The 23,992-nt window shown below is 44.1% G+C and overlaps 1 pseudogene; it reads right to left on the reverse strand.

The window, feature by feature from the left end:
* Nucleotides 1-5,884: 5,884 nt before the first annotated feature.
* On the reverse strand, nt 5,885-7,868 carry LOC140128760 (olfactory receptor 5I1-like; annotated as a pseudogene).
* Nucleotides 7,869-23,992: the final 16,124 nt, after the last annotated feature.

Here is a 23,992-nt window from a genome sequence, read left to right on the forward strand (position 1 = left end):
TTGCAACCAAATAAGAAACCCACTGGGAGCATTTAAAATGCCATCGGCGTGTGGGCACCGCCATCTTGAGCCGGATCGCAGTGCCAGTAGTATTGCGGCATATGTTGGGAACAGTTACACCATGCAGAGTTTATGTAGACCGGGGGCAGGAGGGGGGATAGGGAACATACAGTAGAAACATTTTTAAAAAAGTAAAGTAAAAAATGTTTTAAAAAAAACCTAAAAGTACAAATCACCTTCCTTTCCTTAGAACTTATTTAAAAATAAAGAAAACAATTTATGAAAACAGTTATTCCCGGCAGGGAACCCCATAAAATGTTTTAAATTTACTAAAACATAATAAATTTGGTAACTCAATGATCAAACAGACACAAAGAATTAAGGGGAGGGGTCATTTGGAGTGAACAGTGAGAGCTGTAAAAACAGGACCCAGAAGAATATGGTCCAAATGTGTTTTTTTGTCAATTTCACCACATTTGGAATTTTTTTCCATTTTTTCCAGTACACGGCATGGAATATAAATTACCATCACTAATAATTATAATTTATTATGCAGAAAACAATCCCTTATGAAGCTCTGTACACAGAGATGTTCAAAGGTCATCTACCACCAGGATGAAGCATTGTACACCAAGCACACTGACATACCGGTGTGTGCCCCCTCTGGCAGGACCTGCTCTTCTTTAAGCTTCCTATGTCGTGGGTTTTTTTAACAATTGAGACTTTAAAATTATGCAAATGAAGCTAAGGGGCTCCATTAATACCTATTGAGCCCGGAGCCCCTCAGACCAATTTACATAATTTTAAAAGACTTTTTTTTTAACAACCAGGACATAAGAGGCTAAAAGAAGAGCAGATCCCGCCAAGGGGAGCGCACACTAGCATGTCAGTGTGCTGGGTTTTGAAACCCCAATCCTGGTGGTAGATTTCCTTTATGGATTTTTGAAGTTGGGCAGCGAAGAAAGGGAACCCAAAAACTGCAATTAAACAGTAATTAAAGCTGTATCACTGTTAGAAACAAAAAAAAAAAATTTGGTTCATGAAATAAATGGATTTTGTGTTGCTGTTTTGTCTATGTATATTATTCATATTTTGTGGCACTAGATGAATTTTTTAAATAATGTTTTAGGCACATTTTTTTTTTTTTTTTTTTTTAATTTTAACTTTTTATTGAGTAAAATTACAGTAACAAGTTATGCAGTAAGTAGAGCCCGATGCACGCAGGCATCTGCTCTGTTGAGTCTGTAAATACAATATAAACTTAACATCTTTAAACATAGTCATATATCAGGACAATTGGGAAAGCTTGAAGGAGGGGTAGGGGAAGGTATAAACCGTTGAACAGAAACCGGCTTGACTTTCATTCTAAAAACAAAGCTGTTATAGCTTATACTCTACTAAATTGTTAGTGACTGGCATATATAGTATCATTGTCAGGATTGACACTTACAATTTAATTGTGCTTATCTCTTAACACTGGAGCTGCTACCGCTGGACTAATCTATAACCTTATGTTCTAATGGTTTTTTATGAAATGGTCTGCAAAAGCTTGCCTCTGAATGCGAACCAAGGAGTCCACATTTTAATAAATGTATCATGTTTCCTGTCTGACCAGCTGGTGAGTTCCTCTAGCCTGCACATTTGATCCACTTTGTTGATCCACTCAGGAATTGTAGGGATTGTCTTGCTCAACCAGTATATGGGGATAAGCAATTTTGCTGCTTGTATTAACGCTGTGGTTAGGCACTTTCTTGAAGGGGTCCATGTTTTACTGGGCAACCATAGTAGAATACTGGCCGGGGAGAGAAGCAAAGCCTGCGAAGTAATCTGATTTGTCATTTTAGCTATGTCCTTCCAAAATTTCTGAATTTCTGGACAGGACCAGAATATATGCAAATGCGATCCATTAGGTGCATCACACCTCCAACATTTATCATGCTGAATTAGACCCATTTGCTTGAGTACCTTAGGTGTTCTGTACCATCTGGTCATTAGTTTATACGAATTTTCCTGGACTTTCACACACCTAGAAAAGCCGTGTGAATTTTTATGTATTCTAGATATCTCAACCTCATTGAAATTCAGCCCCAAGTCTTTTTCCCACTTGCCTATGTAATCCGGTTTGCTTCTTCCCAGCGAGTCTCCCACTAGTTTGTTGTATATGGTAGATATAAGGCCTTTAGGCCTATTCACTCTGGTCATTATTTCCTCAAACCAGGTGGGAGTACCTGAACTTGGTATTGTAGCTACTAATTGCTTTGTGAGAGTGTGGATCTCTAGTTTATGTAGAAAATGAATATTAGGGAACAGGTTATCTAAGTACCTGGATAGCACTTCTTGTTGATCTAACCTATTGATTATTTCTGACAGTGGAATAGATTCTAGTCTGTTCCAAATTCCAGGGAGATGTTTACCTGATGGTTTTATGTAATAAGGAAGGAGCCTTGCCGGCATCCCAGGAGACGGGGATGAAAATAGAGATTTATGTTGTCTTACTACCTCTAAAGTTCCTCTGGTAATTGAGTTTTCAGGGAGGGTCTTATGGGATTGTGTCAAACCCCAAGCCCAGGCTAGTTATTCATCTGTTACGTTTGCAAGTTCCAGATCAAAACTCAATTGTCTACCTGTGGGGGAGTTCATAAATATCCACCTCTTTAAGTGAGTTGCCTTATAATATAGCAACGGGCCTCCTTTCTTTTTGTGTTGGGTAAGTCGCGCATAATTTAACCTTGCTCTCTTTCCCTGCCACAAGAACCTACGAAAAGAGGTCTGTACTTGCTGGAAAAAACTTTTAGGGATGTGCAATGGGAGCATCTGTAGTAAGTAAAGGAGCTTAGGCATTATATATGCTTTTAATATATTTTTCCTGCCCATCCATGACACAAAGGGTATTTTAAGGGAGTTCAGAAAATGATCTATTGACTTCAGTAATGTTTTATAGTTTACGTTGTATAATTTCGACGGATCGCTAGTTATCTGTATCCCTAAATATCTTATCTGGTGGGGTTGCCAGGTGAACGGATATTTGCTTTGGAGTTCCCTGACTAAAGAGCTACTTGCAGTGATGTTCAGTGCCTCTGATTTGGCGAAGTTTATCTTAAAGTTTGACAGAGAGCCAAATTCCTCTATCAGTGACATTATGTGCGGAAAGGCCACTTTTGGGTTTGTTATAAATAGTAGTAGGTCATCTGCAAATGCTGCATTCAGATGTACTGCACCATTAACTTCCAGCCCTTTTATTACTTTATTTTCTCTTAAAGCTTGCAAAAACGTCTCCATTATTAGCACAAATAAGGATGGAGAGAGGGGGCAACCTTGCCTCGTGCCATTTTTGATTAAAAAGGGCTTGGAGAAATGGTTATTCACCCTCACTCTTGCACTCGGGCGGGAGTACAGGGTCATAATTGACTCTATAAGTGTGTGGGGAAAACCAAACCTCTCTAGAGTGCAGGTCATAAAATCCCAATTAATTCTGTCAAAAGCCTTCTCGGCATCCGTGCCGAGAAGGACTAATGGGATACGGTGTTTCTTGGCATGCATGATGGCATGTATTATTCTTGTTGAGTTCTGGTTACCCTCTCTCCCTGGAACAAATCCAGTCTGTTCATGGTTCAACAGAAGGGGTAGGACCTTATTAAGACGTTTTGCTAAAATTTTTGCCCAGATTTTTGCATCAACATTTATTAGGGATATTGGGCGGTAACTGCTACATAATTCTAGGTTTTTCCCTTCTTTAGGTATCACCGTAATGGTAGCTTCAAGTGACTGTGCTGGGAGAGGGTTCCCGTTACGTAATGTTTCACACCATGTTGTTAGGTGTGGCAAAAGTATAGGGGCTAGTTTACGGTAATAACCAACCGGCAACCCATCTGGACCTGGAGCTTTATGTAGAGGGAAAGATTTAAGGGTTTCCTCAACTTCTTTTTGTGTAACTGGTTTGGTTAACTCTTCTATGTCCGAGTGCCTCAAGAAGGGTAGATTGGGTTTATCTAGAAAGGCTTTTATAGCTTTAATGGTTTGTGGGTCCCCTGTTGGGTAGTGTGGTGCTAAATTATATAGTTGTTCATAATACTTTCTGAACTCCTCTGCTATCTCGTGTGTTTTTTCCGTTTTTCGAGATGCTGACTGTGCGATGCTCTGAATGACTGAAGAGTCCTTGTGTTTTTTTATTAATAGGGTCATTAATTTGCTTCCTTTATCCCCATGTGAATAGTGTTGAAATTTGGCATAAAGGTAGTTTTTAGCTGCTTTTGCATTTAGAAGATCTTTTAATTTTTCCCTCTCTTTGTTCAGCTCTTGCTGAGTGGCAGAAAGCTTAGACCTTTTAAAAACAGATTCTAGCTTATATATTTTCCCTAGTATCTCATCTAAGTCTTTCATTTGTTTCTTTTTAAGGTAAGCCCCTAATGCCATGAACTCTCCACTAATAAATATTTTGTGTGCTTGCCAAATCAATGGGATTGAGGTGTCGGTTGGGAGATTTCTGGCAAAGTATGAGGACAATTTGTTGCTTATTATTTTAATTTTTTCCTCTGAGTCTAAAAGGGCCTCATTTATGTTTTAGGCACATTTAAGCAATATTATCATTTGTTAATTTTTTTTGTTGGGGTAGATGGTGGAAATAGTATATATATATATTTGGGTCTGAATCTATTAGGTAAAAACCAATGAAGCTTTCATTGTCCAAGAAATAGGTGTACAACCCCCTCTGGTCCGATAAAACACTGCTTGTTTTATTAAAAAAAGTCTTACCTTATTTAATTAATTTTTTTAAATTTTCATGGCACTTTAAAAATTAGTTCCTACCAAAATGATAATAATAGAAGTCTATGGACGTAGTGAAAACAGACAATAATGGAAACCATCAGAAGTCCTTGGACAACTGTTAGACTTGTGTTATTATCGTGCAGTATAGATTCATCCTAAGTGAATCAGAAAATATTCAGATTTGATTTGGTGCCTGAAAATCACTGGATTTGTACTGAATCTACGAGTCAATGAATAGGTTTGCTTATCTTTAGTGCTGGGAAAAGCTTCTTAGCCGACATCATCCCCTGGACATTTTTTCATGACTTGGACACATCTAGAGATGAGCGAGCACTAAAATGCTCGGGTGCTCGTTATTCGAGACAAACTTTTCCCGATGCTCGAGTGCTCGTCTCGAATAACGAGCCCCATTGAAGTCAATGGGAGACCCGAGCATTTTTTTGCTAAAACAGAACAGTAAAAGAACACAGTGCTTAATTACATATTCCAGATGTTTCCTGATGTTTTACTTGTAAGAACACACTGAAATATCACTATTCTTCACTTTGCAGGTGTGCGCACGTGTCTCCCGCTAGGTTCGGAGATGTTCGGAACATCTGGAATGTGAAGAACATTGTTCTTTCAATGTGTTCTGCACTTAAATGCTCCTGTATTCACTGTTTTTAATGTTTTAATTCTATTCTTCACTTTGCAGATGTGCGCGCGTATCTCCGAACCTATCAGAAGACACACACGAACACCTGCAATGTGATGAATAGAATTAAAACATTAATAACAGTGAATACAGGAGCATTTAAGTGCAGAACACATTGAAAGAACAATATTCTTCACATTCCAGATGTTCCGAACATCTCCGAACCTAGCGGGAGACACGCGCGCACACCTGCAAAGTGAAGTGTAGTGTTATTTCAATGTGTTCTTACAAGCAAAACATCAGGAAACATCTGGAATATTTTATTATGCAATAAAAACACTGTTCTTCACTTAATTTAATGCTCGATCGCGAGCAGGGGAAATACTCGTCCGAGTAACGAGCTGGTCCGAGTATGCTAATACTCCACCCAGCAGTATACTCACTCATCTCTAGACACATCCATTTGCAAACAGGGGTTGATAATTTTGTCCATCAATGTTTATGAAAGGCCTCCTGTACGGCTTTCTTAATGTCTTTGTTCCTGAGACTGTAGATGATGGGGTTTATCAGAGGAGTGAAGACGGTGTACAGAAGGGAGAGGACTTTACTCATGGTGGGTGTTTGTCCTTTGGTTGGGAGGACATAAACACTGAATATTGTCCATTAGAATATGGAGACCACAATGAGGTGGGAGCTACAGGTGGAGAAGGCTTTCTGTCTCCCGGTACTGGATGGGATTCTTAATACTGTCATAACGATGTAAGTATAAGACACTACAATGATTGTGGTTGGAATGATTATAGCTGGGGAACCGATAATATATGTTTCTAAGTAAACAATCAAGGTGTCTGAGCAGGAAAGTTCTAACAAAGGGACAAGATCACAATAAAAATGGTCAATAATATTTGGTCCACAATAATTTAACTGTGATGGTGTTATGGTCAGAATGAGAGAATAGCTTAGGCCCCATAACCAGCACATGGAGACTAACTTCACACACAATTCTTTGGTCACGATAGAAGTGTAGCGGAGGGGGTTACAGATGGCCACATACCTGTCATAGGACATCACTGCGAGAAGGAGACATTCAAATCCTTCTGAGGCGCAAAAATAATAAAACTGAGTGAAACAATCAGCAAACTTAATGGTCCCCCCATTATTCAGTAAGAGGTGGAGCATGTTAGGGACAATATCGGAGGTTAGTAAGATGTCACTGATGGACAGCTGTGAGATGAAGAAGTACATGGGAGTGTGGAGGATCTTGCTGGTGGACACCAGGGAGATGATCAGGAGGTTCCCACATATTGTTGCATCAAAAACTATAAGAAAAAGAAGGAACAGAACATTTCTGAGAACTTGACTTCCTTGAAATCCCAAGAGGAAAAACTCTGTGATGACGGTCAGATTTGTCTAAAAAAAGAATAAGAAAGTAAAAGAGGCTTAAGTGGATGTAGAATTTATTGAAACAATTTGGACCTAAATATTTCATTCATTACATCAACAACCTTCTATTATATCTATCTGTGTAATATGTGATCCCAAAACACGCCCTCAAATACGCACTGGGGGCGTCCATCATCTGCTCTAAGATTCATTTTAACAAGATGCTTAGAGTCAAAAAAGATGATCTACCAGGATATCTGAGATTCCAAAGATGGGAAATATGTGGAAAAATAGAACACAATGGGGCAAATTTACTTAACCGGCCCTGTCGGGATCCCCGATTCGGACGGTCCGACGAAGATGAAGTCCGGCACGATTCCCGTAGCTCGTGCATCCGAGTTCCTGCATGTGTCGCTTCCCCGCTGAGGTCCGCTGGAGTTCACCTTCTTCTTCCCGGTGCTTGTAAGTGCATGTCTTGCGACACAATTCGAAATGTTCGTCGGGATCTGCAATGTGTTGCAATGTGGAAACATCTGCAATGTGTTCTTCCCTGTGTTCTTTCAATCTGTTCTTTCAGTGAAAAATGCTCGAGTCTCCCATTGACTTCAATGGGGCTCGTTATTCGAGACGAGCACTCAAGCATCGGGAAAAGTTTGTCTCGAATAACGAGCACTCGAGCATTTTAGTGCTCGCTCATCTCTACTCAGAATCTATTTTGATACATTTTAATTTGAAAACTGCCGTTACTGTAAGGATACACCCCACCCGTCCTAGGGAGATGAGAAATAAAAAGGTCTGGGTTTTGGAATCGGACTGTGAAAAAATGAGAAAAATTGTCCTGTAGGCAAGAAGTGGATAAATACCCAAGATGCACCTGCTCAGCCAGACATCATCCACAAGCCTTATATACTGCTGCTGCTCCATGGAGTTAATCATTATTCTAAATCTCAATCCTGCTGAATACGATGGCGTCATCTACACATAATACTAAATACCCAGAAAGACCATAAACATAGAAATAATAATGATAATTGTAATGCTCTACCATGAGGAGGACACAATCACTTACATCAGATGTTTCCATGTCTTATCCAGAATATTCTTCTTCTGACTCAGTGGATAATCTTTTCCCTTCAGCTACACATTGATAAAGAAAAACCTAATAAAACTAATCCTATGCAGCAGCAGTGTAATGTAATAGTCCTGTGCGAGGCGGCCGGGAGAGGAGTAGAATATAAGGACACAGCAGAGTCAGGGGATTGTGGGAGATGAGGTTCAGCCATTGCATCATGAGTCTCCTGTGTTCTGGCCTACAGAGGAGGAAACTTCTAACAATCAGCATCAGGAGATCACAGGATTTGTCTCAGCTAAAAAGTAAAACTTTATTTATTACAAATAACAGAAAGTCTGTAGAAAACTCCACGTGTCTCCTACAACAATTATTGGCAGAGGATTAGAGAGAATAAGAAAAATGTTATTTATCGCATCAAACCAAAGTAAATACTTCTAATTTATGGCCATAAGTTTTGAGAATGAGACAATTTTAATTTTTACAAAGTCTCCGGCATCAGGTTTTATAAAGGTAATTTGCACATACTCCAGAATGTTATAAAGAGCGATCAGCTTAACAGCAATTAATTGCAAAGTCAATATTTGCCTAGAAAAGGAACTTTTTTTTTCCCAAAAACACATTTCAACTTCATTGCAGGTGTCTTAAAAGGAGCAGTTAACATGGTGTCAGTGATGTCTCCAGTAGCACAGGTGCGGGTGCTGATGACAGGGCTGGAGATCAATCTGTCATGATGAAGTAAGAATCACACCCCTGGACACTTTACAAGGAGGCTGGTGCTTGGCATCATTGTTTCTCTTCTGTTAACCATGGTTATCTCTAAAGAAACACGTGCAGTCATCATTGCACTGCACAAAACTGGCCTAACAGGGAAGAGTATCGCAGCTAGAAAGATTGCACCTCAGTCACCAATCTATCGCATCATCAAGGAATTCAAGGAGAGAGGTTCCATTGTTGCCAAAAAGGCTCCAGGGCGCCCAAGAAGGACCAACAAGTGCCAGGACAGTCTCTTAAAAGTGTTTCAGCTTGCGGATGGGGCTCCCAGCAGTGCAGAGCTTGCTCAGGAAAGGCAGCAGGCAGGTGTGAGGCATCTGCTCGCACTGTGACACTGCAGAGACTCTTGGAGCAAGGCCTGGTGTCAAGGAGAGCAGCAAAGAAGCCACTTCTCTCCAGAAAAAAAATCAGGGACAGACTGATATTCTGCAAAAGGTACAGGGAGTGGACTGCTGAGGACTGGGGGAAAGGCATTTTCTCTGATGAATCCCCTTTCCGATTGTTGGGAAAAGACAATGTGAGCGATGCCACCAGTCTTGTCTCCTGCACCTGTAACACCTCCTGCAGCCATTCATGTGTGGGGCGGCTTCTCAGCCAAGGGAATCGGGTCTCTCACAGTGTCGCCTAAAAACACCTCCATGAATAAAGAATGGGACCAGAATGTCCTCCAGGAGCCACTTCTCCCAACCCTCCAAGAGCAGTTTGGTGATGAACAATGCCTTCTCCAGCATGATGGAGCACCTGCCATAAAGCAAAGGGGAGAACTAAATGGTTCAGGGAACAAAACATAGAGATTTTGGGTCCATGGCCTGGAAACTCCCCAGATCTTAAGCCCCCTGAGAACTTGTGGTCAATCATCAAGAGACGGGTGGATAAACAAAAACCAACAAATTGTGACACAATGCAGCAGTGATTGTGCAGGAATGGACGGCTATCAGTCAGGATTTGGTGCAGAAGGTGAGTGAGAGCTGCCAGGGAGAATTGCAGAGGTCCTGAAGAAGAAGGGTCAACACTGCAAATACTGACTCGCTGCAGTAACTCCTCCTCACTGACAATAAAAGCTTCTGTTCCCCATAATATGATTGCACTTGTATCTCTGTATGTGATAAAAACATCTAACAAACCAGAGGGACACATCATGTGACAATATAATATTTGTGTCATTCTCAAAACTTTTGGCCATGACTGTACAAGAGCTACAGAAAGTTCCTGCACGACATCACGTGTCTCCTGCGTTTCGGTTACTGAGTAGGAAGATGCCTAGATGTAGTTATGTACAACTACAGAACACAAAAAAAGAACAACAGAGGACGGCGCCTCTGGTAATATAGCCAGGTATCGGGTGTCCGTTTGAGTATAATGGAGTCGCTCACCTGGTGGATACTTGAGCTTTGTGCATCTACCCCCACTCCTGAAGGGACGTGGATGTTTGGTTCAGATGGTCTGGAAATGACTTGGGGTGGTATGATAGCAGCTCCCACAACTCAAAATACCGGTACCTCCAAGGTTCCGGTTACATTAGTGAATGAAGAAGGTCACAAAAAAGAGAGTTGACGTGGGGCGCTCGAACCACAAACACACAAAGCTTCCCAGAATCCAAGAAACATTCAATCCAAGCCAATGATAAACTATTCTGTGGATTTAATCAATACAACAGCAATCGATAAATAAAAAATATATAATATAAATAATAAAATATGCTGTAAAAAGTCCTTCTGATGCGTTTCGGGTTAATCCCTTTATCAAAGAACGGACAAAATCTAAATACATGATTCAACTAACTTACATATATATACACACATCATATTTAGGGGACATGGTACTTACTCAGCTTGTCGGTTGATTGCCGGCGCTTCCATATTGCTGTGCACTGTAACCAGCAGCATGCCGAGCAGACCTGCGAACTCACGCGCATGCGCAGTTCACGGTCCCAGATCAAATGCACCGGAAGTGTAACTACATTGACATGATAACGCATGTCTACTGCCTGCGTGATGGTGTATGTACACCGCCCTCATGATAACGTTAGTTTAGCAAATACAGGTTATGTATAAAAATTGTATTATAAAAGAGTGGAAGTGAAAATATATATCTAAAAAACAATATATGTGAGCAGAATTACATACAGAAATTAAGCCATGCAATACTGAGATAACAGATGTATATAAATTAAATACAACAAACACAAGAAGCAGAACGTAAGTTCTATGAAAATATATAAAAATATATATTGCAAATAAAATATTAATATCATATTAATATCATATTCATTAAGCCCGACCGGGTCTTTGTTCCTCTGCCGGGTGTGCCGTCTGCACCATGTCCTGCCAGCCAGTTCTTCCATCACATCTTCAGGCTCAATGGACTCCCCAGAGACATCGTCTCTGACTGGGGTTCAGTTCGTCTCTAAATTCTGGCGATCCCTCTGCAGCCGACTTCAGGTGAAATTGAATTTTTCTTCCACCTATCATCTCCAGTCTAATGGGCAGGTGGAAAGAGTTAATCAAACCCTGAGCTGCTATCTCCGCCATGTTGTTTCTGCCTGTCAGGACCATTGGTCCACTCTGTTGTCATGGGCAGAGTTTTCTTACAACTCCTTGGACTCGGCATCCGAAGTCCATAATCAATTATGGACTGCATCCACGCCTTCCTCTTCCTCTGTCTATGTTTTCGGATGTTCCCACTGTTGAGCAATTGGTCCGGGATCTGAAGACCAACTGGGAGCAGACTCGCCTTTCCTTGTTACAGGCTTCTGCCTGAACCAAGCTCAAGGCTGATAAAAAACTAAGGCTTCCTCATGTCTTCTTTCCTAATGACAAAGTCTGGTTGTCCTCCAGGTATGTCCGGCTGAAGATCCCTGGCTACAAGCTTGGTCCTCGTTTCCTGGGTTCCTTCGAGGTGCTGAGTCGCATCAACCCGGTGTCCTACAAGCTGTTCCTTCCTCCTGCCATGCCCACCCCCAACTCCTTTCATGTCTTCCTGCTCAAGCCTGTCATTCTGAACTGCTTCTCCCAGCAAGTACCTCCTCGTGCACCTGAGGCTGACTTCACTGACATCTGTGAGGTAAAGGAAATACTTGACATGAAGACAGTGAGAGGTAAGTGGAGGGGGTTCGGGCCAGAGGAGAGATCTTCAGAGCCCGAGGACAATATCCTGAACCATGATCTCCTGTAGAGATTCCTCCAGCCCAAAAAGAGGGGGATGCCGAAGGGTGGCATACTGTCAAGGGTGGCTTACCCGTGCCCCCCCTGTGTGCCCCTGCTCCGCGGCACTATGACCCGGGTTCTCAAATGTGCGCACGCATCCCTGTGTCCTAGGGAAGGTGCGCAGCAGCTTCACAAGATTTGAAGGGCCAGCAAGCCATTAATTGGCCTTACCCAGAATTCTATTTAACCCAGCCTCTCCCCACACACCCTGCTGAATATTTGTGCTTTATGCCTTTGAGAAAGCTATGACCGGTGTATTGACCTCCCGCTGTGACCCAGGACGTGTTTCTGACTTCGCTCCTCCACTGCCAGCCCTGACCACCTGCTCCATCTCTTACCCCGAACCTTTGCCACCTGTCTTGACCTCCAGCCTGTCCCGACCACGAGATTGCCTGCCGACTCTGTACCTCGACCTTGGCTGCCACCATTGGCAAGTTTTACCTGTGGAACGTCCTTGTGGCATCATGCAGCAGCAAGTCCAACCAGTCCGGCTCTGGTGAAAACCAGGTGCCACTTAGATTCCAGTCCCAGATGTTGGCTTGTGTTATCATCTGTGGTGGTTCAGGGAGTTCACTAACCCTGAGCCCTGACAATTTGAAACATCATTAAAAACATGTAAAACATAATTTTTCCCTAAATAATCAAACATAACACAGCTGTGTACACAGATCACATGGAAGATTAGGGTTTTCCATATCGATTCAAGATGTCAGCTGAACATAGTGCATGGATACCACAACCTATGAGAATTTGGTTGGCTCTTAATTTTAAGAATCTTTATAGAAACATGCACAACACTCCGGGCTCATAGTGAATTATTTCTTATTTATATTTTCAGTATCAATATCTGTACAATCATCGGCATATTTCCCACACATTGTAAATGCCTTTCGTGGTTAAAGACCAATATAAAAGGCATTTCACTTACCCCCACAAGTGAGGGCATTTATATGAAGGGAGCACAGAGCTGCTAGATTTCCCTACCCCTACCAAGACTAGGGGCTGGCAGGATAGTCAAATGATACAAATACTAGATATATCAGTGGCTCTATAATCCTTAAATGGAAGAAGTCTGGGATGAGCTTAACACTTCCTCTATCTGGCCATTTAGCCAAACTAAGCAATTGTGGGAGAAGAGCCTTGTGAGAAAGGTAAGGAAGAACCATAAGATCTCTGTGGTTAAGACCCAAGGATGCAGTAGGTAGATGGGAGAATGTTCCACTATGTCAACTAGCACTGCAGCCCTCCACCAGTTGGGGCTTTATGGCAGAATCTGCTAATGGAAGCCTCTCCTAGTGAGAGAACACATGGAGGACACCCAGACTATGAGAAATAAGATTCTCTGGTCCGATGAGACAAACATTGATAGCATTTGCTTGTTCATACTGTAAAATGCTGATTGTAGTGCAGGGAGGAGTTAAGTTTATTTCTACCACTTTACTGAGGGTTAGTGAGTTTAATGCCCAGAAAAAAAGACATTGGTCCATTGGACAAAGACATTGGAAAAAGTGTTTGCCCCAGTTTTCTGTCTGACTTTGCACTTAAAAGAAGGTGCAAACTGGTGGGCATGCCCTAGTTACTGGTCTACACGGACGTGTGAGCAGCTAGCTCCTGCGCAGACTTTGTCTCAAAGTGATTTACACCGCATACTACCCATTCAAACCAACCACGGAGGTACTACATCAAAGCGGGAACATGACAAAGAGGAGAAAAAACATCTCTAAACCCCGTAATCTTACGGAAGCAGACAGACAAGGAGAGAGAGAGGGAGCGCTGCTTCACAACAGAAGATCCAGCTCTGCTCCGGTCTCCCCGGTTTCTGAAGAAGAGGAGCCCTCCTCAGAGGAACGAGCGATCCGAGGTCGAGACACACTGAGGCGCAGTATCTCTGCAGTATGGCTGCCGCTACCCTCTTCTTCTATGCAAGCCTCTACTAAACGGCTCACTAATTCAGTACTGGCACAGGATGGTCTAACAATGGAGGCGGACGCCTCCGCAAGCACCTCGTCAACATCCTGAAAAAGCCTTTGACCTCCTACCGACATCGGAAAAGGTACTGACTGAATCCAAAGGTGCAGACAAGGCGTAATTGAAACAGAGTTAAAAGTCACAAAAATGGTGCAAAAATGGCAAAAGTCGCTAAAATTTCACAATTTGCCTAGCTGAAACTATGATACATGTGCCCCAAAGTCTCCAATTTCTAGGGATACAGGTGTCATACCCATCATCGAAACTTTACGCAACGAACTATGAAACCCTCTCAGATGTTGTACATAAGGAAGCAAAATCTATGCTTAATATGGAAGTGTCATGGTTGGGCAGAGTGGTGGTGTATAAAATGCTGTTACTCCCAAAATTATTATTAGAGATGGGAGAATTTGTTAAAATTCGGTTCGACCCGATTCGCCAAATTTTTTGAAAAAAATTTATTTGCACCACGACCCTGCGTCAACACATGCAGCGTCACCATCCAATGGCCTGGGAGAAACATGGAACAGATGTGGAGGTCCATCCTGCCGCCGCAGCAACAGCAGCAGCAGAACCTAGTGGCACACATGCCATTTCAGCCAGTCAAGGCTCCAGCAACTCTGCCGAATGGAGCTGTTTGTCTTTGACATCATCTCCCGGTCCAGATGCTCCTGCTCCTCACTATGCATGGCGCCAGCAGTCATGGGAAGAAGTGATTACAAAGAGACAACTCTATGCGTCCAGCCATCCTAAGGTGCAGAAGCTGACCATGTTCTTGTCCAAGTTGCTGGTACTGCAGTCCCTACCTTTCCAGGTCGTGGACTCTGCACCCTTCAGAGAACTAATGGCTTGTGCCGAACCGAGGTGGAGAGTTCCAAAACACAATTTTTTTTCCAAAAAGGCTGTGCCAGCCCTTCACCAATATGTAAAACAGAAGGTGGGCCAGTCCTTGAACTTATCAGTTTCTGCCAAGGTGCACGGCAGCGCGAACGTATGGATCTGTAACTATGGTTAGGGCCAGTACATGTCCTTTACGGCCCACTGGGTGAATGTGCTTCCTGCCCAGCCACACCAACAACTTCCACAAGAGACGCCGATTTCTCTTCCATGTTGTCAAACTGCTGCTACTGCGCCAGTGTCCGCCTCCTCCTCCTTCTCCACCACTGCCTCAGCCTCCACAAGTGCTGCTCCATCATGTGCAGGGCACAGCGGTGTCACACAGTTCTACTCCTGGTTTGCCTGAGCGAACAAAGTCACACAGGGAAGGAATTGCTCTGTGTCATGAAAGAAGAAATCAATGTGTGGCTTTCTCCGTGACAACTAAAAATCTGAAGTAGGGTGACAGACAATGGGAGAAACATGGTGTCCGCACTGCACCGAGGAGGGATGGTCCATGTGCCCTGCATGGCGCACTTGTTCAATCTGATGGTCATCAGATTCCTCAAGTCTTCCACCCATCTGCAAGACATTCTAAAAATGGCCTGGACACTGTGCACGCACTTCAGCCATTCTTACAAAGCCAAGGACAACCTCCTTGAGTTGCAGCGTCAGAACGGCCTACCCCAACATAGTCTGATATGCGATGTTTCCACCCGTTGGAATTCCAGCCTCCATATGTTAGACCGCCTGTATGAATAGAGAAAAGCCATTAATGAATTTTTGATGATGCAAGCAGACCGGAGTACTCCCCAGTGTAACTTTGATCTCAGCCACTGGCAGCTCATGCGTGACACCTGCCGTTTGCTCAGGCCTTTTGAAGAGGTCACGTTATTTGTCAGTCGCCAGGACTTCGGGATGAATAACGTCATTCCACTGGTTCATGTCCTGGAACTCATGCTGCTAAATCTGTCTTGTCAGAGCACTGGAGAAGTGAAGACTACATCTCGTGGCCACATGAGTCTGGTGGGGGCTGACCTGGAGGAGGAGGAGGACATTGGAGCACAAGCAGAGTCTTGTGAAATCAGTGGTTTTTCCACTCAGGTGACAAGAGAGTAGGAGCAGGAGCAGCCGGAGGACGAGGTAGAAGACGAGGCAGATGACCCATAAGCACTGTGGCAGTATACAGTGGAGATGGAGGCCAGTAGTCCCTCAGAGTCTCTTGCGTAGATGGCCCGCAGCATGATGCTTTGCCTAACTAGTGACAGCCGAATAGTCAACATCCTCCATAGGGATGACTTTTGGCTCACCACCCTCTTTTGCCCTCGCTACCGGACAAAAATGGGTGACTTTTTTCCAGCTGCTGATAGGGAGGAACAAATGGCATTCTATTGAGAAATACTGTGCACACAGTTGGCCACTGCCTATGTGCACCATTGTCCATCCTCTGTCAGGTCTGACCGGGGGATTCCTGGCAGTCATCGCTCACATACTACTGCCACGGTTGCTTTTGGGAGCTGGGAGGGTAGGAGCAGTAGCAGCTCCATCAGCAGCAGCTTAAGTCTGGATTACTTATTGAGCAATTTTTTTCACCCACCTAGTGAGGAGGGAAGCCGCCATCAGCAGCAGCAGAACATGTGGCAGACCCTGCACCAGCAGGTGGTGGCCTACTTAGACAGCACTTTAGCACCTAAGGTAGAGGATCCCATGGACAACTGGGCAGCCAAACTTGATGCATGGCCACAACTTGCGGAGTTTGCAGTAGACAAGCAGTCCTGCCCGGCCAGTAGTGTGGCATCAGAGCGGGTGTGCAGTGCGGCAGGGGCCATCGTTACCCCCAGGAGAACCCGCTTGTCCACCCGTAATGTGGAGAGACTGACCTTTATCAAGATGAATAAGGCTTGGATTGGACAGAATTTCAACTCACCAATGCCTAATGCATCAGAATAGATCAGCCATGAAGCCTCCTCCAAACGTTGAGAAATGAGTCTGGGTTCTGACTACCTGCCTCAGCCACTATTCTGATGCTGCCACCTGCCTGATGCCACACATCTGCTGCCAGTTGCTCCATCTGCCTCCTACCATCTTTACCAGGGACTGGAATTGTCTGCCACCTCCACACTATATCATTGTGCTACTCTGTGGACTCCTGCTGCTGCTGATGCCACCTCCACACGACATCATTGTGCCATTCTGTTGGCTCGTGCTGCTGCTGACACCACCTCCACGCTGTATCATTGTGCCACTCTGTGACCTACCATGTTGCCGCCACTTCCACACCTCAGTAATGTATTATGGATGTGGAGTCTCTAATCTTCAAATTTAAATGGAAATTTCAACTTCGAATTCATTTCAAACTTCGTCATTGTACCACAATGTGGCCTCCTCTGCTGTGGGCTGCTGCTGCTGCTGTCACCACTTCCACACTATATCATTGTGCCACTCTGTGTCCTATCATGTTGTCGCCACCTCCACATGACCTCATGCTGCTGCTGACACCTTTGCAGTTCTTTTTTTGGCAAAGATCTGATATTTTCAGGAAAACTGTAATGTATTATGGATGTGGCCTCTCTAATCTTCAAAGTTAAATGGAAAATTTCAACTTCAAATCCATTTCAAACTTGTGCCACAATGTGGCCTCCTCTGCTGTTGGCTATGTGGGCATCTGCTGCTGCTGCCACCTCCACACCCTATCATTGTGCCACTCTGTGGCTTTCCCTGTTGCTGCCACCATGTTGCTGCCACCTGTGGGCTCCTGCTGCTGCTGCCACCTTCACATTCTATCATTGGGCCATTCTGTGGCTTTCCATGTTGTTGCTAAGAATAACAAGATCTTTCCCAGGATAAAGAGAGAATAAAATCCCTGACGGCTGCTATCAGGGACAAGGAATAAATAGTCTGCTCTGGTCTGTTAGTCTTGCCCCCACAGTCCAGGATCTGCATATTACACTGCATCTCACATCATCTATATGTGTTACCCAGGTGGCGCTGCGCTGCCCTGAGAGTGGCAGCATCTGTGCTGGGCTTCCTGAAATGCGCACATATGCGACGCACCTTCGTGAGCAAATCAGACAGATTGGGGTATGTCTTGAGGAACCGCTGAACTATGAGATTTAACACATGGGCCAGGCATGGCACATGTGTCAGTCTGCCGAGTTGCAGAGCCGCCACCAGGTTACGGCCGTTGTCACACACAACCATGCCTGGCTTCAGGTTCAGCGGTGCCAGCCACAGATCAGTCTGCGCCGTGATGCCCTGTAATAGCTCTTGGGCGGTGTGCCTTTTATCGCCTAGGCTCAGCAGTTTGAGTGCCGCCTGCTGTCGCATAGCGATGGCACGGCTGCTGTTCCTAGAGCTACCGACTGATGGCGACATGCCCACGGATGGTAATATGGAGGAGGAGGAGGTGGAGGAGGGGTGGGAGGAGAAGGAGGCATAGTAGGCCTGAGAGACCTGGACCGAGGAAGGCCCCGCAATCCTCGGTGTCGGAAGTATATGAGCAGCCCCAAGGTCAGACTCGGTCCCAGCCAACACCAAGTTAACCCAATGTGCCGTCAGCGATATATAGTGGCCCTGCCCGGCAGCACTCGTCCACGTGTCCGTGGTCAGGTGGACCTTGTCAGAAACGGCGTTGGTCAGGGCACGGATGATGTTGTCTGACACGTGCTGGTGCAGGGCTGGGACGGCACATCGGGAAAAGAAGTGGCGGCTGGGGTTCGAATACCAAGGGGCGGCCGCCGCCATGAGGTTGTGAAAGGCCTCGGTCTCTACCAGCCTATAGGGCAGCATCTCCAGGCTGAGTAATTTGGAGATGTGGACGTTGAGGGATTGGAAGTGTGGGTGGTTGGAACTGTATTTCCTCTTGCGCTCCAGCGTCTGGGGTATAGACAGCTGAACGCTGCGCATGGAGACATTGGTGGATGCTGTGGAGGATCGTGGAGGCAAAGGTGCGGTTTTCGCACGGGAGGTGTTTTGGCTGTGGTCTCGGGCAGGGGGCTGACTAGCAGAGGCAGCAGATGACACAGGGGAAGGAGCAGTGGTGTGCCCGGCCGGAGGTGAACGGCCTTGGTGCCATTGAGTGGGGTGTTTAGCAGTCATATGCCTGCGCATACTGGTGGTGGTTAAGCTAGTAGTGGTGGAACCCCTGCTGATCCTGGTGTGGCACAGGTTGCACACCACAGTCCGTCGGTTATCCGGTGTTTCTTTAAAGAACCTCCAGACTTCCGAAAATCTAGCCCTCGCCGCGGGAGCTTCACTACGTGAAACATTTGGCGCTGAAGCACCAGCTCTGGCCCTGCCTCTCCGTCTGGCCCCACCACTGCCTCTTCCAACCTGTTCTTTTATAGTACTCGCCTCCATCTCACAAGCACTGTCTTCACCCGGCATATCAACCCAGCTTGGGTCTGTCACCTCATCATCCTTCGATCCCTCAGTCTGCTCCCACCTCGGACTTCCTGCCCTGACAACAACTTCACCACTGTCTGACAACCGTGTCTCCTCATCGTCCGACACCTCTTTACACACTTCTTCCACTACGTCAACAGTGTCATCATCACCCACAGACTGCGACCGGTGGAAAACCTGGGCATTGGAAAAGAGCTCAGCAGCAACCGGACAAGTGGTTTGTGACTCTGGGAAGGGTCCATAAAACAGTTCCTCAGAGCATGCCGGTTCAAATGCCAAATTTTCCTGGGAGGGGGCAGACTGGGGGGAAGGAGGCTGAGGTGGAGGTGCTGGAGGAGTGCTGATTTCGTTGACATGGGTGGACTGCATGGAAGACTGACTGGTGGACAAATGGCTAGAAGCATTATCCGCAATCCACGACATCAGCTGTTCGCATTGTTCTGGCCTCAACAGTGCTCTACCACGAGTCCCAGTAACTTGAGACATGAACCTAGGGAGTGTAGCTCTGCAGCGTTACCCTGCTCCCTCATCAGCAGGTGGTGTCTCACCCCGCCCAGGACCACGGCCTCTGACCCCTGCAGTAGTTGGACGCCCACGCCCTCATCCTCTACCCCTAGCCCTCAGGTTCAACATTTTCAAAATTAAAGTCTATTATATAGACAAAACAGAAATCTAAACTGTACATTTTTTTTGTGTTTTTTTGTTTTTTTTGTGTTTTTATTGTGTTTTTTTATTTTTTTATTTTTTTTATTTTATTTTTTTTATTTTTTTTATAGAACAAAATGTGCAGAAGAAATCAAACAGCAACCACAGAAGATTATGATTGCTATGGCTAGTTTCTAACTTACACTGACAGCACACAACAGGATTTTGTGCTGTGTCTGTGACTTTGAGTTTAGAAAAAAGATTTAAAAAATTAAAAAATCGTCAGACTCTGCCTAATTCAATCAAACCCCTAATAAATTGTCCCACTTCAGTGTTTGAGATGGATATGTGTGTCACTAAGAGCTAAGTCTCCCTGCAAATTACTCACAATATGGTACTAGCTGCACTACTAGTGCCAGCAAGCCCAGCCACAAGCAAATAAAAAAAAATAAAATATAGCACTATTGTAGCCCTAAGAAGGGCTGTTGGGTTCTTGTTGAATCACTCCTGCCTAACAGTAAGCTAATAGAACACCCTAACGCTGTCCCTGACCAGCAGCAGCTCTCTCCCTAGCGGCATCCAGACACAGAATGATCCGAGCAGCGCGGGCAGCGGCTAGTCTATCCCAGGGTCACCTGATCTGGCCAGCCAACCACTGCTATCGACGTGTAATTGTACCACGTGATGCTGGGTGTAGTGCAGAGTCTCCTGGCTTGTGATTGGCTCTGTTTCTGGCCGCTAAAAATCAAAATGGCGGGAGATGCAATGAGCAGTTTCGAGTACGCTAATGCTTGAATGAGCATCAAGCTCGGTTGAGTATGTTCGCTCATCTCTAATGGGGAGCGATAAACAGAAAGTAAAATGGAAAAAACCCATCAGTGACAAAGGGTTAATATGCCCCCGAAACCACATGATAAAAAGTTTACAAATTATCTGGGCCTCAGGGGCCCTACAAACACGTCAATGAACCTAAAAACTATTCTGCCTTACAAAAGCTCAATGGCTCCTTCTCTTCCGTGCTTTGCCATGTCCCCTCCATGGGTTGCATCCACATGGGGGAGGGGGGGGGGTCCTCTTAGTAGGAATAAACTGCCCAATATATTACTAAAATCATTTTCTACTTTTATTCAGTTATCGTGGGTAAATTTTGCAGCTAAATGAATGTATTATTGATAAATATTAGTGAATTCCAAATCAAACCTTCATTCTGTTTGAATTTCTGTATAATACGTAAAGGGTTAACAAGCTTCCTGCTGTTTTGAATAGTTTGAGGGGTGAAGTTAATAGAATCCAAATTCCAAAACCCCAATAGAAATGAAATGATCCCTAAAATAATTTATTCTAAAATTTTCTTGACAATGTGAGAGAGGATGCGTACGATTTGCAATCTTTTCAACGTCGTAATATAAAAAAAGGACAATTATAACATTTCTCCAACACAAAGCTGAGGCATGGGAAATGTTAGTTAGTCTTACTACCCAAATTAGTTACTATCAGTTTGAAAAGCAGAACATTTTGAAGTTTGAAAATAGCTAATTTTTTCTAAATGTTTACCAAATTCACCTTTTTTTCATGAATAATTTCAAAATATATCAACCAATATTTCCCACTAACTTGAAGTACAAAATGTAACAGAAAAACAAACTCAAAAACACTTGGGTAAGTTAAAGCTTCTAAAGTTATAACCGGATACATGCTGGTATTGAAAAAAACCCCTTGGTAATCAAGGCGCAAATGAGCTTGGTCACTAAGGGGTAAATAACACCCGACCTACAGACAAGTAATTTTTGGTTTTGTCTCTACGCTTAAAAATAGCTGATGCTGTTTAAGTTGTTTATGGTGTGTATATATTTTAAAGTAGATGATTTTTTTTTTGTAATTTAAGAACTGAGGTGTTTTGTTTTGTGTACTTTTTAGCTTTTGAAAAACAGCTTCTTATTATTAAAAAAAAGTACTGTATATACTCAAATATAAGCCGACCCGAGTATAAGCTGAGACCCCTAATTTTGACACAAAAAACTGGAAAAACTTTTTGACTCAAGTATAAGCCAAGGGTGGGAAATGCATTGGTCACAGCCTCTCCCCAGTGTGTAGCCTGCCAGCCCCCTCAAGTATATAGCCAGCCAGCCCCTGGAGTATATAGCCAGCCAGCCCCTCGAGTATATAGCCTGCCAGCCCCATGGAGTATATAGCCTGCCTGCCCCCTCAAGTATATAGCCTGTCTGCCCCTCAAGTATATAGCCTGCCAGCCCCTCCCGGTCCGTCGCAGGCACCATGACGTCAGCCGCAAGCTGACATCATAGTGTGTGCCGATGCGGCTGACGTCACGAAGACTGTGACGGACCAGGACCCGATGACGGAGCCGCGATGGATGCCGGGGAGCGTTAGAAGGTGAGTTCACTTTTAGTTTTTTCCTCGACTCGAGTATAAGCCGAGTTAGGGTTTTTCAGCACATTTTTTGTGCTGAAAAACTAGGCTTATACTCGAGTATTTATATACCGTAACCGTACATAAAAAAATAAAAAATGGTTATAGACTGTAGGAGCGTTTACCCCTTATTGTACTGTAGTTGCGAGAGAATTCAAATATTCTATGGTTCCTTATCCAACTATTTAAAGCAAAAGAGTAAAGAGTAAGAAAAAAAGTATAAACTTCCGCATCACGAAGCGTTAAAGGCATAATTGCTGTGGGGAACAGAGAGTAAAATCCCAGAAGGAGACCTGGGGGACTAGTCAAGGCATAAATAGTCATCTCAGACCTCTGTGCTGAGCCTCATCCTGACAATACACGACCTCCGGATTACGCTCCATTTCACCTGATCTCTATGCGTCTCCCTATTTCTAAGAATCTCCTGTGACTCAGGACAAGAATTAGTTTAGTAGCGACAATACATCTCAGCCGGCTCTCTGTGAGATCCTGAATCTTATTTCCATTATTTGTCCTGAATTACTTCAGTACTCGGCTTTTAGCTAGCAGAGTGTCTCTAGAATTACAGAGTGTCTCTAGATCATTCCTCAACATTGCATTTTATAATGTTTCTTATTTCCCTTTCCTTTAATTAAATATTTTTTTTTTAATAATATTATTTTTTGGACTCATGACAAAGGCTTTTCATGTAGCTGTGGGTTTAGTCAATGAAACTTTTCCAATGAATGTGTCACTTCTACATGAATGTCTTCCTTGATCCGTGCTAGTAGGTTGAGGAGACGCTGATTATTTTCTGCTCTTCACTTCTCCATCAGCCTGAACTGGACTCTAGTGGCTGCTTATATGATTTCTGCCACGTCCTCTCTCTCAGCATTTTGCCCTTCTCTAGCAAAGATTAACCCTGTGAGCTGTCATTGCCTTTTTTTGGTCACCTGGGGCAGGACCTATCCTCTCTATAAGTACTCACCACTCACGGGGGGCTGCTGGTCCAATTTCTGTCTGGCTTTATTCTCTCTGTCTGTTTATTCTGATGCTCTTCTGGCTTCATTCTTGAGCCTTTTACTAACCTTTGGATCTAGATTTTGTCATTGTTTGCTCCCACAGTTGATGACTCAGATTTTTAAGTCCTTTTTGTTTTATTTGTCCATTTCCGTGTGAACAGAGACCTAAGGAGAGAGTCTTCCAGTGGTTCAGGTCATTAGGACTCACTGAGGCATTAGGCAGGTGACAGCATTGAAGGGCTTAGCTTAGGGCTCACTGTGGCAGATTTACTTACCCGGTCCATTCGCGATCCAGCGGCGCGTTCTGTGCGGTGGATTCGGGTCCGGCCGGCAATCACTAAGGGAGTTCCTCCGATGTCCACCAGGTGGCGCTGCTGCGCTGAAGTTCCCCGGAATGCACAGATCTTCACCAAGTGAAGGTAAGCTTTTTTTAAAAAAATGTGGCGGTTTTTCCGAATCTGTCGGGTTTTCCTCCGGCCATGTCCCCCGATTTCCGTTGCATGCATGCCAGCGCCGATGCGCCACAATCCGATCGCATGCACCAAAAAACCGGGGCAATACAGGGAAAATGGCGCAAATCGGAAATATTCGGGTAACACGTCGGGAAAACGTGAATCGGGCCCTTAATAAATGACCCCCACTGTCTTGTTTGTTTTCCTGATTTTGAGCCCTCCTTACAGAAATTATGATTAAGTTACGCAGAACATTGATTTCAGTGAGAACCTTAACAAAGTAAAATAAACTGCTGAAAACTTAGTCGAAGAATTATTGATTTTTTTTTTTCAATTTCTTGTATACATTGACTTCATAAAATATTTTTTTTTTTTTAGTATAAAGC

This window comes from Engystomops pustulosus, chromosome 4 (genome assembly GCF_040894005.1).
Source record: "Engystomops pustulosus chromosome 4, aEngPut4.maternal, whole genome shotgun sequence".
Lineage (NCBI taxonomy): Eukaryota > Metazoa > Chordata > Amphibia > Anura > Leptodactylidae > Engystomops > Engystomops pustulosus.